The sequence below is a fragment of the Bombus vosnesenskii genome, unplaced genomic scaffold, assembly GCF_011952255.1.
Source record: "Bombus vosnesenskii isolate JDL3184/JDL3185 unplaced genomic scaffold, Bvos_JDL3184-5_v1.1 scf7180000016274, whole genome shotgun sequence".
Lineage (NCBI taxonomy): Eukaryota > Metazoa > Arthropoda > Insecta > Hymenoptera > Apidae > Bombus > Bombus vosnesenskii.
In genome coordinates this window covers 700,816-719,538 of record NW_022884343.1, presented here as the reverse complement: position 1 = coordinate 719,538, position 18,723 = coordinate 700,816, and the positions used below count along the sequence as shown (strand labels likewise).

Below are 18,723 nucleotides of genomic sequence, written 5' to 3'. Positions count from 1 at the left end.
ACATGTCGTTATCAACCGTTAGCAAGGCGCCACGGTGGTCCCCGTGACTACCAATAAGATAAACGGTACATCGGGAAAGAACGTTGCCTTACATCGTCAACTTATTGTTATTTTACCATTATATGCTTTGAATAATGAAAATACTCCCGTGGTGTCCTGAGCGAAACGTGTGATTTCTGCGTGGCAGTCAAAGTGTTAATGGTGTGAAACGGTTTCGGCGGAAAGGCGTGCACCATCGTAAGGATGTGATACGAGGTCCGGTGAAATGGCTATGAACCTGATCCGTAATTAATGGAACGTAAGCGTGCGATTTAACGTAAGTCGAGCTAACTCGAGCGTCGCTTAATCCGCACCGATAATATCTTGGTTCAGCCTAAGCAAAGTTGCTGGAACTTGCTGCTAGATGAATAGGAATCGAACGAGGATCTGAACGAATCTCTGACTGCAACTTGCAAGCAGATGGCTTGGCAACTAAATGATTGCGGATCTTGTGATTAGGCGGTATTGACAAAATCCGCAATCGCTTAGTTGCCAAGCCAATAACTCGATCCAAATCCAAGGCGAGTTAAACCGCGGCGGTAATTCGAATTTCACAAAACTTAAGGAAAATTAGTTGCGGCTTAACTGGAGGTCCGCGTGGGTCGAGAAACAAAAGCAAGTCCGCTGCCTACCGACATGGAGCGTAACTCGATTTTGAATTTCAATTTGCAATTTTTGCCTTCGTGCGAAATAAATTTTCACCAGCGAGAGAACCTCGTTGACTCGCGTCAATTTTAACGATTTTCGCGCAAGCGTTGCTCGTTAGATTTACCTGAGAATTTAGTCGTATTTCGTTTGTTGCTTTAAGAAAGAAATCAACTCTGTTGCACGAGACGACTCTTCCACGCAAGTGCTGCAAATAGTAAAACGACAAAAGGTACGAAAAAATGGTTGAAACAAATCTTCGACGAATCTTCGGAAGAAATCGTTTCGTTACGGAAAGCACGTACGATTATTCCAGCAAATCACTTTCTTACAGAAATTACATTAGAAAATGATTCTCCTCGGAACACTTTTCGCACAGATTTATAGATCGTAAGAGAAACAAGGCACGAGTTTCGCTTCAACGATCTTTTGACGTCTCTGGTCGTTCACTTTTTATAGATTTGAGCACTTACACAGAACAGGCTGGCTCGGATAGAAACGAGTTGCACCAAAATCGGCGAGTATTAGGTTGTCCGAAAAGTTTCTTTCGCTTTAGAAGGAAATAACAGACGGAGGATATTTTTTCTTTTATATTACTTTATTGAATTATGCGCGAAGATAATAATAGAAATAGAACGAAACGGATCGCAACTAACTGAATAAAATAATATAAAACAGAAATTGTTCTTCATCTTACGAAACGAAAGAAACTTTCCGGACAACCTAATGCAATTTTTCACGTTTGTGGGAAAAATGACGCGCACAGGGAAACGACAGCCAGTTACTTGACGCGGACCGTGCGTGGACTCTGCTGGGCGAGATACGCCTGAAACGCAAGAAGATGACTGCACCGAGAGGGAAGAGAATCGTAAAAGAGAAGGTTGGTGAGATTTTCAGACGAGACTCGGACGATAATGCAACCGTAAACCGGCCGAAGAGACGAAGGAAAGAGTGGGAACCGGTTGAAAAGACGGCAGAGCGTCGATTACTCGTCGTCAGCCTGACGATTCCAGCGTCCGCGAGGATACGCGTCGTGAAAAGCTCGTTCTGGATATCCAGATGCCTGGCTTCTCGTTCCAGAGACAGAGGAACACTCGACGGTACGTTCTACCAACGTTTCTCTATGGGTTTTTCAACCGATTCGCTGGATGCTCGTGCAACAGTCAGATTCAGAAGGTAAAACGAAGAAGCGTAGCCTGTGCAAAAGTCTGTGTCCGTTTGCTCGGACGAATAGAAATTGTAATTCGCTGAAACTGTTCGCTGTAATTCGCGATAGACGAAAATTGAAAAGAAAATTGAAAAAGTAGGAAATGGGCGTGTAACTTGTAAATCACTGTCTCGCGGCGATTTCCAGATCCGATCACACCGACAGGTAAGAGGCGAGGAAGGAAGACTGCGTCGAGTCCACAGCAGCGGAAAAGAATCGCAGCTGTTCGAGATACTCGACGTTGTAGCGAAACTTACGGTGGGAAAGGTACTGGAGGGTGGGAAAAATATGGAGAAATCGATGGAAGAAGAAGAGGAGAGCGTAGATGTAGCAGGTCGCATGCAAGTGTACCTTGAAGAAGGACGAGATGCAGCCACAGATCGGAAGAACGAGACTGGAAGATGTGCTTGACGCTACAGGCACACGGGCGACGAACGAGACGCAGCTCGCGAGCGAAACTGCACTCGGGTCGAAAGGCCATCGGCCAGACAACCTACCTACGAATCTGGCCAACTAACACCGAGCTACGACACCGACGTGCACAGCCAGACTGCGTTTAGTTTGTGCGTAATCGCGTCTTCTCGCCCCGTCTGTCCCGCTTGTAGCTGGCAAGCGTTCGGCTCGGCGACGCGACTACGCACACCGACAGTACGCTTAATCGAACGCTTCTTCCGACCGATGAAATATACACTCCGCATCAAATATACACTGCGTGCCGCGGAGACCCTGCAGACGCTATGCCACTACACCAACCATCGAGGGGAGAGAGTTTATTAGCGAATCGTTGGAAATGAGAATAACTGTTGGAGCAATAGGTTTCTCGATCGTTCGGGTACGCTGAAATCCCAGTCTAATTCGTCTAATTCTAAGCTGAATCTGCGAGCAGCTTCTTCGAAGCTTTTGGCTTCTGGTCAATAAATTTTGGGAAACCGAACGGTTAGGGGAACAGAGAATTTTCTCGGTGGCTGGCTTGAAATTTCAGCCGCGCTCTAAGATGGATCGATGTGGATAAGGTGATGAGTGTTGAAAAATAAATATCGAGGAAATACGAGTTTCGATAATACGAGTCATAGCTGGGTGGATCGGATCGTGTGCCTAATTCGAAGCAGAACTTGGCATCTGGTTTAATAAGCTTTGGGAAAGGGAATGGCTAGGGGAATACAGTTTCTTGAATGGCTTGAAATTTTAGCCGCACTCTAAGATGATTCAGTGTGGATAAGACGATGGCTTGAAATTTGAGCCGCACTCTAAGACGAATGAATATGGATAAGGCGATGGCTTGAAATTTGAGCCGCACTCTAAGACGAATCAATGTGTCCAAGACGATAATTTGAAATTTGAGCCGCACTCTAAGATGAATCAATGTGTACAAGACGATGATTTGAAATTTGAGCCGCACTCTAAGACGAATCAATGTGTCCAAGACGATAATTTGAAATTTGAGCCGCACTCTAAGATGAATCAATGTGTACAAGATGATGGTTTGAAATTTGAGCCGCACTCTAAGACGAATCAATGTGTACAAGACGATGGTTTGAAATTTGAGCCGCACTCTAAGACGAATCAATGTGTCCAAGACGAAGAAATTTGAGCGATGATGATTTGAAATTTGAGCCGCACTCTAAGACGAATCAATGTGTACAAGACGATGATTTGAAATTTGAGCCGCACTCTAAGACGAATCAATGTGTACAAGACGATGATTTGAAATTTGAGCCGCACTCTAAGACAAATCAATGTGGATAAGAGGATGGCTATAAATTTGAGCCGCACTCTAAGACGAATCAATGGACAAGATTCCGATTGGTGAATTTTGAGAAAGAACATTGCTATTGATGAGATCGATGTTTTGATCCTCGAATGGATTGGAATCTGTTCGTTCTAAACTGGATCTGTAAGCTAGTTTGGAACCTGGTCGGTAAATTTTAAGGACAAACAAGGGATAAGGATAGAGATTTGATATTTGAGTGGATTTACATAATTCTAAGGTAGAATTCTATTATATTTATAATTTCGATTCGTTCTAAGGTATAATTCGAATCTCAGTAATAATATTCCATCACAGTGTTTAATTCTGGGTCTAAACGATAGTTCTTAGCAGAGGCCATTTTCGCTTAGAAACGATTTTAGTTGAATCCCAAGATTCAATCTACAATACAATAACTGGACCTAATTCTACCGATACCTAATTCTAGATCTCATCTATAGCCATGCCATATAATCAACTCTAATGATTGATTGAGTTTCGGATTAGGTTCGGTTCTACAATTTAACCTTGGTTCTAGTAATAAACGATAATCTGTTCTCGGTTATAGACTGTACGACGTTCGACACATAGTCATCGCTGATACCTAGTATCCATCATCAATTCCAGAATATAATGGGCGAATTTGGCGCAAAATTTGGTCCTGGTATCTAATGCCGACCCTAATGCCATACTCTGCGTAGCATCTAATTTTTGCCAGATTCAATTGAGTTGAATTGCAGAAATCCTGGTCCAAAGGTGTAACTTCGATCATCCCTAGGATGTAATTTCAATTCTCCTCACTAATTGTAAACTCAACTCTGACCATCTGGTCATTGATTTTGCCTCTGGTCGTGATATTTGATTTAGGTACGTGATTTCAATATCTACCCTGAAATTCAACAAAATGATATTCATACGAGTATACTCGTCACGAAGAAATGACAATATTCTGCGTTACGACGAGCCCTGTGAGTAATCGAACGAGAAAATAAAACGAACATTTCCTTACAACTCAATTTTATATTATAACAGTCACATGTATTCTGTGTTCGACGAGTATACTCGTCGTTGCTTGTTTCTCGCCGCACGTTTCAGCTACACACTTCTCGAAGCTTTCAGAGGTCGTAACAGCTAACCGGTTAACAGACGATCGTTATTTGAAAAGGCGAAATGAAAATAGGGATGCTGTTTGGTGTTCGAGTAGAACCGACTCGACCTAATTCCGCGCGGGAATAAATAGCCGTGTTTCGTAGACTCGATTAGGTGCTACCCCAACGGAAATAGCGTTGCCGGTGACAAAAATAACGCAGGCAGTCGACGCCTAGTCGCGTCGCGACGCTCGTTTACGCACGTTGCATGAATGACTGACTGACTGGCCAGGTGATCATCTCGCTGACGACCAGACGCTTGCGTAACTTGGACGCTTCGTTTCGTGTCAACGATCCTTCTCTGCCAGTGTTTCATACAATTAAACGCTAGCTTTTACCTTCTACCGAATTTCTAAGCAACAACTTTTTCGCTGCAGATTAACCAACGTAATTATTAATTTATATAATTAATATAATTTACATAATTTTATTAATTTACTTATAAAGTAATTATCCTATTTCGAACTTCGTCGCGAGCTACTCGAATTTAGCGTTTCGAGAAAAACTCCGAATTCGGATAGATTCAACGATCTTGATAGTTGCGATCAAAAATCTTGCTACTCTTTTTATTTCAGGCAAGCAATTTCTCTTACTTCTCTTCAAAAAAAGAAAAAAGCAAACTAGAATAGCGAATATTATTAACCAGTCGGCAGCGGATGAGCAGCCGAATTTCTAGGACAAATTATCGCGCTCGCGTATCGGAAATGCGCTATGATTCGGTTGCCTGTAGCTCTCGAAGTTTCTTCGCGGTGTATCAACAGAGCAGGTTCGCGTCACGGTAAACGACGGACCAGTCGCTTGTCAACGACACGTTATATACGTGTTTTGCTTTAACGACCGAAATAACGTGAGCAAACCCTCACGTTTACGTCTCCGCCGTGTAAATTAACGTCCCACGAGCCGACAGCGTGAATGACTGACCAGGTGGTCGACTTTTCGTCGTTTGCGTGTAATATACAGGGTGTTCTGTAACAGGTGGTATACTGTGGTCGACGAAGTGGGATTCCGCGACGAAATATCGAATGTCGGACTATCGAACATCGTACGATTGCTTTCTCGCATCTTCTGACACACGGCGCAGCTACAGGCGCGCTTCGATAAACTTCGACCCATAGCGAAGTCTGGTTATTCCAAATTCCAGTTAAAACAGAGGTGCAAAGAACGCGTGTGGACAGGCGATGGCAAATAATTCCAATTAAATTCGAAATAATTCCAAGGTAAATTTTATTTCGACTTGCAGAGGCTTCCATAGTCAGAGCGCAAAGGAATAGAGAAAATTGTAGTCTTATTGAGATATTCCAGTTATACAGAGGTTCGAGTTATACAGGTTCTGACTTATCGAGCTTCTACTGTATGTACGCGATCGTACAGTCCGATGATCGGCTTCAGACAGGACAGGATTTTCCACTTCGCATGATTCAAGGCTAGGTCTCAAGGGTGCCTCGAGTATCGCGTCTCGCATTTATTACTGTCGTCTCGGCAGCATGCACATAGCATCGAAACAATGAAACGATATTTTAGTATCTTCAATACGAGAACGAAATTTCAATCGATATAGCGATAGCTCTATAGGTTCGAAAAAAAAAAAAGAAAAAAAGAAGAGACGTTTTTCGAGATACAGTCCTTCAAAGTATCCATCACCTTCTCGAACATCTTCCCGCGTCACCTTCTTCGTGTTTAAAACACTTCGAGATCGAATCGTTGCACGGGTTGAGTCTCCCAACACGACGACTTAGATTAACTCGCAAGTTGTTCGTTGTACGAAACGATGTCTCGAACAAAAGTTGCACGGTATCTAAGTGGACACACAGTGCTGTAATCTGTTTGTTATCAGCGAGATATTACACTCACTTACACTTAATTGGGGTTCGATAAACAAATTGCAGGACTCCTGTACACTTTGACAAGTGCCGGTCATTTTCACTGCTATTGGTACAAGTAGCCTCGACATAAAATTATTTTCAGTTCGAATACATAAAGAAACAACAAAAAGAAGAAAAATTCATTATATTATTCTTTCAGTTATCGTTGCGAAAGTAATTACATCATTGCGGAGAAGAATGTAACACGAAGTAGGAATTTTAAAATAAAATTGTAAAACCAGTCAATTTCACTGGTGTGGTAGTTCCAGTGTTAAGTCGTCGTCTTGGAAGACTCACGCTCTATATCAGTGTGTAAGTTCGTGAAATTTCAGCGTGTGTGAAACCATATCGTTAGCGCTGCAGCACGAAACTAGGAATCTACTAAAATGAGAGAAAAATAGGGGAGACTGAGTATTGCCGGAGCAACTCTCTCGTAGGTCCTTTAGCGGTCTTTCCACGAAATTCTCCGCTGCTGATGGAGAAGCATCGATGGAGGGCCGGTATCAATCGTGAGCAAATAATTGCACGGTGACCGGGCAGTTGAGTCCACGTCGAAAACACGACTGCGAGACGCAGTAATTGCTCGTTTACGTTGCTTCAAAATTTAATTACGCCAGCGTGGCACGCGAAATCCTGCAAGCAAGTTAAATTAACTCCCCGCTGCTGGCTCAGGCACTGACAAATTCGCCAAGCAACTTCCCGGCTGAACACGCGCAGCCAACGCTCTTTTCTCGATAATTGATCTGCACGTGCGAAACGTTTGACATAAAATTTTCCCGAATTCCTGTTTCGTCCAGCGGTATCGATAATACTCTGACTAAATTACCGTGGAAAAGTATCGTTTAACGTGGAAGCTCGGCAGGCAGGCTGGTTGGTTGCTGGGACACGAAGGGGAGCAACGTAAAACGAATTTCGAAGATTAATTTTTCTACGAGAAATTTGAAGATATTTCCACGCGTTGGAGCAAGTGATTCCATTTTGACACAGCCTTGAACCGCCGGCATCGAGATAGGAACGTCGCGAAACAGCAACGAACGAGTCGAGTCAGAAGTTTATCGGCCAGATGCGTCGGTAGACGATAAATTCTGCTACTTGCAAGTGCCTCGTATCGTATTAAGCAACTGCGCAATTATGGAACAACTGCAAGACGAACGCAGGTGGTAGCCAGAATCGATAGAACGCCATTAGTGAGATTTGGGTCAAGGGCGGACAGAATGGAAAAAGTTGTAGCAAGTTAGGGAAGTTTCAGGTGCCAACCGTTGGTGGGTCGCGACGTGTAATTGAATCGTTCGGGAAGCACATTGATGGACTGCATAAACTGAGAAGAAGCACAGAGAAGCCACGACGTTACCACAGTTTATACTTTTTCCCCTTTTTCCTCCATTTCTTTTCAATTTCTCTCGGTGTTCTTCGCCGGTTATGTCATCTTTCGTACAAGCAAATCGTTCGTTTCTTCAAACACGAACGTTAATCGCGTGCATTGAAACGATGAAAACGCGTGGTTAATTAGCCTCGTTTACGAAAGGCTGAATTATCGCGTACAGAGGAATACCTGGCTGAATAAATTCATCTTTCAGACAAATTCGCTGCACGTATGCGAGATACGGAGGACACGCGATGATACAGTGGAGGCGAGCCATCCAGCAGCGATAATGTTGCGGTTGAAAGGTGCCGCAAGCTCGAGCCAGGCCACGGAAACGGTGGAAGCGGTGGAAACCGGGGCGAGGATGAAGACAAACAATGTACAAGACAGTTAGACCGCAATTTATTCGCGTAATTTAGCGGCGATCCATCGTGAACGCTGTTCCATGGCTGGGCGCGAAGAAACAAAAGGTCTGAGAAGCGACGACAGTGCCTTGGTAGCGTAAAGAGGATAAAGAGAAGGCAGTTTGCGCGATATATCTCGTCAAGGCAGTAAGTTGATCGAAGCTGCGCGATTATCATAAAACACGGGACGACGTGTTTACGGAGTAAAAGCGAAGAAATCCAGAGAAGATTTCAATTTTCCAGAAATATTTACACGTCGTTCAATTACTTTACCAGCCAAGAAATAAAATTGGTTTATTGTTATGGTTCCAGCTGGAAGGTGATATCGACAAATTAAAATAAATAATTGTGCACTTACTTGTTTCAGATCGGAGACGCGTACAGTTTCGCGTGTAGAGCCAAGATCCAAGAAACCTGAAACGATAGTAGCAACAAGTCAGATTGGCAGAATAACTTTCGTAAATTAGTTTTAATGGTTTAATATAGTACTTTGATCTTTGCGTTTTAATTTCACCGATTTAACCAGTTGCCGGTTTTGCACGAGTATACTCGTCATGAAGCAATGGCGATATTTCGTGTTACGACGAGCCTCGTCTGTTCGAGATTTTCAGTGGCCGTGCGTTTATAGCTCGACCCGCACCTCTTCCTTCTTTGGGAAATTCCAAATAACTGGAAATCTGATGACTCAGAGGTTAAGGAAAAACCCCAGGGAAGACCCCTGGCCGAGAAGACACGATGGATTGACGAGACTCAACGGTTGGTGGAGAGTATCACCAACATACTAAGACAGTCATCTACAGAACGTCGTACCAAGCGGATGAAAGACTGCAGTCTCAGCAAGATCTTACAATCGTCGTGTTCAGGCCATCAACTTTGCTTGTATACAGCAAGTGCAAAATAAAGTGGCAAATTACACTAACAGTCGATATATTAAACCTCCTTCACCTTGAGCGTTATGGATCCATTTAAGGTTCGCGATATCGACCGATCGGTTGGACCTGACCGGTTAGTTGATAATTCGCAACACCGTCGGTAATAAAATTAGAAAACGAAACAGTCGTTTCGTTGCAACCTCATTCTCTATCGTAACAGCCGCGCATACTCTGTGTCCGACGAGTATACTCGCGACACGTTCTAGGTACGCGCTTTTCAAAGAGATCGCACCAGCTAACTGATCAAAAGGGCTGTTCAGATAACGATAATAAAAGCGAGTGCTTTTTACGAATTATTTCTTTTTTTTTTGGAAGACCAAGTAATTAGCTTCACCCGTCACCAACGGGTGCAAAATGAAAGACGCTAATTAGCGTCTGACGTCGTCAACGCGTCAAAACTGCAACGTAGGTAAAGGAGTCCTATCTGAGCTGATATAGAACTTTAATCGTCCAACCCAATACTGATATCGCAACGAATTGCACTTTAATAGCAGCCCACTCAGTGATGCTAATACTGGAACGTTCAACGGCCTACCCAATAGCTCAGACGCAAGACTGTAGGCTGAGACCTGACACCTCAACTGAGATCGAGCGCGGACCTAAAGTTTCGCGGGGATCTGACGCTGCATCCCGTGCAGCAGACGCGATATAACGTTAAAACCGTAACGTCCAAACCATTGCAACGTCATAATCAATTGTAGGCTACAACTGGGATCCTATTCTAAAATTAACACCGTCTCCTAATCGATGATCGCAGTCAGGAACGTGGAAGCCAACGCTCTTGACAGTCTAACGCCAACTTGGCCTCATCTCAGCAGGACGATCGTATCGACGAATTTGCCATGAAAAAACTACCAAAAGCAAAAGCAAGAAAGGAAAAATTCCTTCTCGCAAGGCTGATCACACGGCAGACGATGAAGCAGCGTCGGGACGAGCAATATAATACGTGAACGGGACAGGATTTCCGGGCACGTGCGGTGATTTAGAATAAACGCAATAAAGCAACCCCCTGGCTGCCGGCAAGGGACGAGAGAGGGCAAATTCATGCGAGACATACGTATTATAATATCACGCATAAAGTTTCTTTACCCCGTTGCAACTTTATGACTTCATAGGAGCCACGGGGCTGGAATACCGGCGACACTATAGCGGGACACGCGATAAAGGAAACAGGATTGCCCGATCGATAACCAATATCCATGGAAACTGGATCTACCTCGTGACCGGGCTGCTCGTCTCTCTCCTTTTACCAGCCACACATCCTTTCGCGATCGTTGCGATTCGTGCCACGGCGTATGCTATTATTACGCGTGTACAGGTTCGAGTTGGCTGAGATTTGGCCCTGCGGGATCTCGAGCGAACTCGATCGATCGCCACGCAAGATCTTGCGCACCGCTCTAATTGGTATCTCGTGATTTTACGTTCGGTTGGATCGCGATAAGAGAAAAATTCGATCGTGATTTATGACGACGCCTGGAGGGACTTTTGCACGTTGAGCGTGCAGCACGTTTGTGGTTAAAGTTGACAGGAACCTACTATTGTCATTTACAGTTGTAAAATGTCCAATGGTAGATAAACACATGTAAATATATTGTTTTAATAACAACGATAAAAGTTTTTAAGAAAACGATTTTGTCGTACTATCGAACCTAAAGAGACTCCTGAACGTGTTCAGGTTGACTGATGGAGGAACGAGTGGATGAATTTGTAAGATTTTCCCTTAACTAGTTAACTGCGCTCGACTTATATACACGTCATTTGGACTTATTTCGACGCAGTTGACGTATATACTCGTCGTGTGAAATAAAAATTACCATTTACTATAAGAACTGGAAATTTTAGTAAAAAGCGATATAAACGTCACTTATTGACACGTTTCCATTATATTTTCAGTAGATCTATTGGGTTGGCAACTATGACTTAGTTTCCATTCAAATATTCTCTTCATAACAGCGGTCTCCAGGTCGCGGACATACAAAAGTAAAAATTTAGAGTTTTTCTCCGACTAATTACTTCAACAAAACATCTAACGTACGGTTTCCATGTAAAATGGATCGATCACGTATCGAACTTTAAAATTCCTCTTCCCTCGCTTACAGCGCGTCGTTTGGCTCGTTTGATGGTTGAAAGAAGCTGATGGAAATCCACTATTGCCATTTATAGTCACAGATATATAGTCTACAGTTATACCGAACTTGCTCAGAGGAAAGATGAAAATTTGTCGGGTTTGCGATGGCAGATTCGAAAGAGTTAGCGTGTCTTGAAAATTGAAAATCCGAGGGTACGAGCAGTGCCACGAGTTGGACCTTATCCGGGTAATTATCAGTAGAGGTTTAATTCCAGAGAATGTACAGTACCCTTCTTCTTCGTTAAATGCGAACAAGATAAAGCTTATCCGACACATTCGTTTGTTTTACTACGTGAACTGAGAAGAGCTGACGCTCGAACAGTCTCAGAGGCAAGGGAAGTACTTTACGCGACGCTATCTAATGTTATTGTTAGGAATGTGAAACTGTGTGGAGAAGGGAGCTTCTAGCAGAAAGTTCTTCGCAAATCTCATCCGCTCGATTTCGCATAGTCGTATGAGAAACGAAAGAAACTACCGAACGCGCGATACGTCGAATCGTTGATCGTCCAAAGATGAAAGAAAAATGCTCGATAGAATTATTGGCATTTTCCTAAGCGCGAGATACGACTACGCGGAACAAGGATTTCAATGCTGGCGAGATATCGTGGAAATGGCGATTGAAGAAGGCAACTACAACCGACCATGTTCTACTTGGAAATTCAGCCATAGATCGTGACAAGACGAGAGACTACGATGGTAGTTTCTGGCAGAACTGCCAAAGCTCGTTACGTCCTGTAACCCGTTGGATCATGCGATGTCTATGGTAGAACTCGGCCGTGATTCCCATTATCCTACTTCAAGAGCTATACAACTTCCACCTGAGAGGTAGTAGATGCTGTCCTATTAGGTTTCCCGCTTGATGGATAGTCAGTTTCACTTTAGCTTTGGCAAACTTATCAAAGCTACTAAGCAACGAGTATCGTCGATCTCGTTTCTTTTCTCTTTGTCTGCAAAATTAAGGTTGTTTCCCTCGGTCGTCGCTCGCAAAACGATGCACAAAATATCGTATTAACTTTCTGAAAATTAGTGGAAAATAAGGCGAACGAATAAATAGCGGTGTTGTTAAAAATTCCAAAGAAACTTGCTGCCAAGAAAATCGCTGGCTTTAAAATCCATAGCGCGAAGATCGTAATATCGGTAGATGAAACTGCACGGTAGAAAAGCGGCAAGTAAATTGACTTTATTAAATTAAACGTGCGTTATATTTAATACAGTTTGTATTGGGACTTTTTGCTGTCTCGCGTGAAATGAAATTACAGCCGCGGAAGAATTAAAGCGACAGAGATAACGTGGAATGGAAAAGAAAAGGAAGATGGGATTCCGCGATAATGAAAGGAAGTATTGGAAAAAGAATGAGTAAAGGGAGGAGAGAAATTGAAAGAGCAGCAATAATTATAATTGGGTGCAAATAATCGGTCGGCGAACAATCGATATGTCGGACGCGGTCTCCGCTTCCTTTTGCCCTTTATCCGGTTTCCTTGCTGCTTCTCTCAGCCTGTGAATTCACCTCGTGGCTAGTGCAGAAAATTTCCGACCACCAGCTCGATAACATCGGGTCCCGCGGGAACCAACTTCCCTTTAAGGATAACGTAACGCGTTTGCTTTTTAACGAAAGCTAAAACGACCAGAGAATCCTTGCACATCGAGCATCCACCGAATTATCGCACATTCGCTCGCCGCTTTCTCTGCCAACGATAATATTTGCTCTGTCTTAAGCGGTTCTTGATACTATCGTCTAAATAACACGGGCTATCGGTTAATTTTTTACTCCTGATGAGGCTACAGTTTACGAGTTGCAGCAGCGAGAGGCAAGAAAAAACGATGCTCGCTCTTTCGGTAACCTAATTTTTGTAATCGCTATCTGCGTTATTGTCACCGACATATAATTTAGCGATGGAAAAACCAAGGTGGTCTAACGAACCATTGAGATGTGTGTAATTTTGTGTGCTACACTAGATTGATGTCCAGCTGGAAAAATTGTAAAGTACAAATTAAATAAAGAATAAAGAACGCTAGATTAGAGTAGTGGTGGCACACATATTCGAGTATGAGTGTGTGGGAGTATGTGGGATGGTGGACAAAGAGAGTGCTGAGACGCGGGCACATATGAATCCACGAATATCTTGTCAATCACATATTAAATAAATCTGAAACTATTTTCATATCAATTCCAAGTGTGACTTTAGTGTTTCTTTACTTTTATTTCGGCAATTAAGATCCACAATTCTCAACACGAACATCCAGCAGGTTGCCTGTGAACTGGGCCCTGGCGACACCCTCGACGTGGTATTAGGTTGTCCGAAAAGTTTCTTTCGTTTTATGAGGAATAACAGACGCACAATGTTTTTTGTTTTATATTGTTTTGTCGAATTGCGTACGATCCATTTTGTTCTGTTGAGATAAACACCGCGATATCTCACAGGCTTGATTTCACGTTTGTATGAAGGTGCATTGTTATAAAAAACACGTTTGTAAAAGAAAGACACTTTCCGGACAACGTAATGTACAAACCTTGCTAATTTGTACTTTAATTTGTTAATTTAATTTGTACTTTACAATTTGTCCAACTGGACATTTGGTAAATTTTTTTAACTGAATTGCTAAATAACACGTGGACGGATACCATCTTCGAGGTTCACTATTCTATTTCTTATTCACGTGCGATGATCAGTCGATCGTAGGTTAATTATATCTGCTACGTTTACCTTAATTACGTCAGCTGATTGCCTAGGCTTAATTCAGCGAAAATCTAAACGCTCGTGCGTATGGCAGGACGACGATGGCTAATATTCGCTGGCTCGTTTGACCTCGGTTTAATAATTCCTAACGCTATTACTAAGTCAAACAAGTTGACTAGCAGCTAGTCAATTTCTATGCATAATTTATAGCTGAAGTAAAGCCAATAGGTTAAGCGTCCGATGCGAGTACAAGAGTTAATATTCGCTACTTTTTGTTTAACCCAACTTGGCTAGTTGCAAACTCGTTAATTAATTTCCCCTTAGAGCGGAAAGTGAAGCTCGACGATGATGGAAAAGGCGAGGAGATCAGCGAGGCAGACTGTGAAAGAGCCGAGCCATCTGCGAAACACCAAGTCCACCACGGAATAATCGACAATCGTCTAATTGTCCCAACCGACCGAGCAACCTTCATCGAGCAAGTTAAACGAATGGAGGCAAAGCGCAACCGGTCGGCGAGGATTTCGTGCGAAACTTGCTTTCGAGAGGAGGAACTGGTCTCCCCAAAGGCCAACATCCCAGCAAAATCTAATTTCTACATGTCAATGGGATTAGCCCTGTGACTAATGGCATTAACGAAGTCACGATGCCGTTCATTAGCGTGACGAGGCGTCGAAGGAAGCAGTTTCCGGAAGCTGGGACGCCGGCAGCTGCAATGGAAACAGCAGGACAATGGAGTTTCGCGATTCCACGGCCAACCAGCTTCCAAAGGGACTGTTTAAGTCTCGTCATTAAGCTCGTAAGCCCCGTCGTCGTCTCTCGTGCCGCGATACACAGACCACCAGCTGCGAAAGCGCATCCCAGTCACGCTCCGAACAAAATTCCACGAACGATCCAACCAACATCCTTTTGCTTCCCGAGATCGGCTTTGTCGTTGTTTTAGCTGCTTCGCGCCTGGCTCGTCACAGCAACATTCAAACTCTCGTCTAATGGCGTTACGTTAACCACATAAGTAGGCGAGAAATTAGGCGCTCGGAGACGAACATCCGATACAGACACTGCGAGATAGAGAACCCATTTCCAGACGCGGCAAAGTCCAGGTCCTCGCTCTTACAATGTTACAATACAATAGAAGATTGATTGGCAGCAGGTTCGTGTATCTATAGCAAAGGATATTACTAAGAAGTTACCATTGTAGCTCTAGCTGAGGGCTACAAGAAACAGCAACAGAAATCTACTTATAGCTCCTTTGTTCCTAGACCTTGTAACCCAAAACATAATTTATATTCAAAGTTGCAATGATATGGACCTCTGCTTATTTAAGATACTTTTTTGTTTCACTGAATTCTATCGTCTTCGTAACAGCGGTCTCCAGGTCACGGATATGTAAAAGTAAAGATGCAGAGTTATTCTTGAAGTTGGCAACTAAGTGGTTGCGGAGTTCGTCATTAGGTGGCAATCCAATGCCAAGCCAATAATTCGTTACCGAGATTCCGCTTTAATTCTGCCGGATTCGAACACTTCTGTACGTCAGATTTCTAGAAGTTTACGTAAAGTCTATGGGGTAGCGGAGATCGTAATACAGTCGTAACATAGTCGTAATAATATACGTAAGATGATGAGCGAGGCCGGGTGGGATCACGGGCAGATTCCAGGTCAAGGATATTCATTTTCTCGGAAACAAGGTTGATTGGACGAGCCTACAAACTCGGTGTACAAGATCTCACCACGGTCAATATTCCATCACGGAGTGCCGGCAATTTAGAGGTCTCGTGCAAACGAACTGGCAAATAAAAGCGGCGCCCGGCAGCTTCCGCGCCGTTGTAAATATTTAAATAGGTCCGCGCGCACGCACAAGACCACGAAGAGAAAAGACCATGCACGACGATAGACCGTGCATTCGTTGCTGGCACGCGTACTCTTCCCAGTGTTCGCTTCGCAATGTTAAAAGATGCAACGAGAACGTTTGCCTCGTATTCCTTGGATATCTGCTTCCATCTCCACTTGCCCTTCTCTTTATCATCCGACTATGGAAATTCCTTCCGTTCCAGAGGATCCTTTTACGTAGGAATATCTACGAGGAATATCTAGGAAAATAGGGTTGCTCGGAATATCAGCCAGAGATATCGACAGGAAAATTCGAATAAACGATGGATAACAAAGTTATCCAGGGTTCCCCCATTTACGAACAGCCTCGCTACAATTTTCATCTTCTTTCTAATTCAGCTTGGCGATACGTCTTCTATACGAGATGCTCGACTAGCATATTTATCGCGATATTTTCTATCAACGGAGTAGAGCCAACTTAGGTAGACCGTATGATCAAAGTATGATCCCTTAATTGACTCAATTCCATCAACTATATAAGTTATAATACATAAGTAACGATATACATATGAAAAAAATATACATACAGAGGCAGTCGTTGCCTGAGAGTAGCTGATTCAAGGAAAATGTGTCGAGAGATTATTATTTAAAAAAGTAACTTTTTATTTTATAACATCTGGTGACTGTAAATCTCAGCCCCCGTTCTTTACCCGTATCCTGATCACGCGGTTCACCTCCGGTTGTCTTAACTCAACACTTTACGGTGCTACCCTATTGTAGGTTCCATTAGTTCAGTAGTACTGCAGTGGTGCAAAAGTCCCTAGAGTGGCACCGAGCAAATCATTGGAAGGAAGAACTTACAACGGAGATTCGTGGACGCAGCGAGGTGTGGGAGTGTGATTTACAGCGACAGGGCGCGAAAATGAAAGAAAAATCGTCGCAGATAACGCCTTATTTACGACAGCCGCGTGGCTACGTAAAGGAAGACGCTCACGCCACACTATCGCGCGGACCCAATGCCGTGACTGCCGGCTGTAAATCGGTACACACGCCCTCTCCCGGGGTAACAAACGTCGCAGCAACCCTTGGCATGGGCCGTGTCGCAGGGTCCGTGGCTACGAACAACCTGTACCACCAGCGCACAACCGAACGCTACCCTCGTCAACATCAACGCCCTCCTTCCTTTCGCGTTCCCCTTTCGAGCACCGTTTCAGCTGAACGTTTGCACTCTCTGTCAGGTGCAAGGATGACGGCTGATCGAAAAAGGGTGGATTCAACGAGGGGTGCATGGACGATTAGGCTACTCGAGGGCTAACGACAGACGGTCGCACGTTGTTTCGCTTTCATTGTGGAACTTTAGTAACCGGTTAATATACAGATAGCTGGGAATTTTATCAGATTCAGACACGTGGTTCTGCGATCGAGGCAAGCATCGAGCACGAAGCTCGGAAGGGCGGACTTTTTAATTGAACAATTGTTCGAGATAATACGTTATATATATATTGAGATATGTGTAAGTTTGTGTGCTACACTACATTAATGTCCAGCTAGCCAAATTGTAAAGTACAAATTAAATAAAAACAAAAAACACTAGATTAGCGCGTAGTAGTGGCACACATATATAAGTATGAATGTGTGAGAGTATGTGCGTGCACAGCGTCTCGTAAAAACAGAAGAGTACAACTGTTCCGTTGGTAGTGTGGTAAAGAAGATGGTGAGACAAAGAGAACGCTGAGACGCGCGCAAATACGTATCCACGAATATCTTGTCAATCACATATTAGATAAATCTGAAAGTATTTTCATATCAATCCTAAGTGTACTCTAAGTGTTCCTATACATTTATTTCGCCGATTAGGATCCAAATTCTTAACAATATATATATACCAAAGAGACAAAGGCAACGATCGCTTCGACAATGACATGACAATGGCGGAAACGAGAATGAAACTTACGAGGACCGTGGTTCTCGAAGATGACGAAGATTCTGACGAGATAAGAAGCTAAAATAGCGGTCGTAACGTCTATTTGTTCCTTCCTTGACGACGATCAAGTATTGGGTTGGCAACTAAGTGACTGCGGATTCTGTCAATACCACGTAATGACAAAATCCGCAATCACTTAGTTGGCAACCCAATGAAACAGCGACACAGGGAACGACGCGCGAGATCATTTACCCTGACCGCGATAGATTAGTATCGTGTAAGAAAAAAGAACTGTGTCAACGGTGTTCAGACGAATGAGAAGGAAAGTCTACGCGATGAAGAAAGAAGCGATCGCGAGGTACAGTGGGAAGAGGGAGAAACGGTGGCCCAGCGAGCAGCAGTCGGTTATTTTTCTTCGTTCTACGTGCAGCGTATTACGGCGTTACGCTCCACTGTAATTTCCGCGCCGCTTTTATTTACGACCTAGTCGCCAACGAAGACCCGTTCCGCACGCAGCGAATCGCAGTGGCCGATAAAGACGTTGCCCTCGCTCGTGCGTCCAGCTACTGCTTATTTACATATCATTATGTTTCCTATGCGACTGTTGTTCAAAACTCTCGTGACTCGCCTACGTTCGTTGCGAGTTATTTTCAGATTTTATGGCAGCGTGGCGAGTGAAATTCGTGCGGTTGACGAGAGATTGGAAGCAAAGGGAATATTTATGCCGGGCCAGCGATAAAGAGAGTGGCGACCGAGCACATTTCGCATGAACGTCGTTGCTGCCATTTGGCAGTAGGCCGATGACGAAGCCTCCGAGTAAAT

The 18,723-nt window shown here is 43.7% G+C and overlaps 1 protein-coding gene across 3 annotated transcripts in view; it reads right to left on the bottom strand.

Moving 5' to 3' along the window:
* LOC117242330 (alpha-mannosidase 2) overlaps positions 1-18,723 on the bottom strand; it is a 152,822-nt gene that overhangs the window by 90,765 nt on the left and 43,334 nt on the right. The window contains exon 2 of one of the 3 annotated variants that reach the window (XM_033508888.1): positions 8,774-8,829. The gene's annotated coding sequence lies outside the window, so the exon portion shown is untranslated. The other 2 variants (XM_033508891.1, XM_033508890.1) reach the window with 2 other exon arrangements.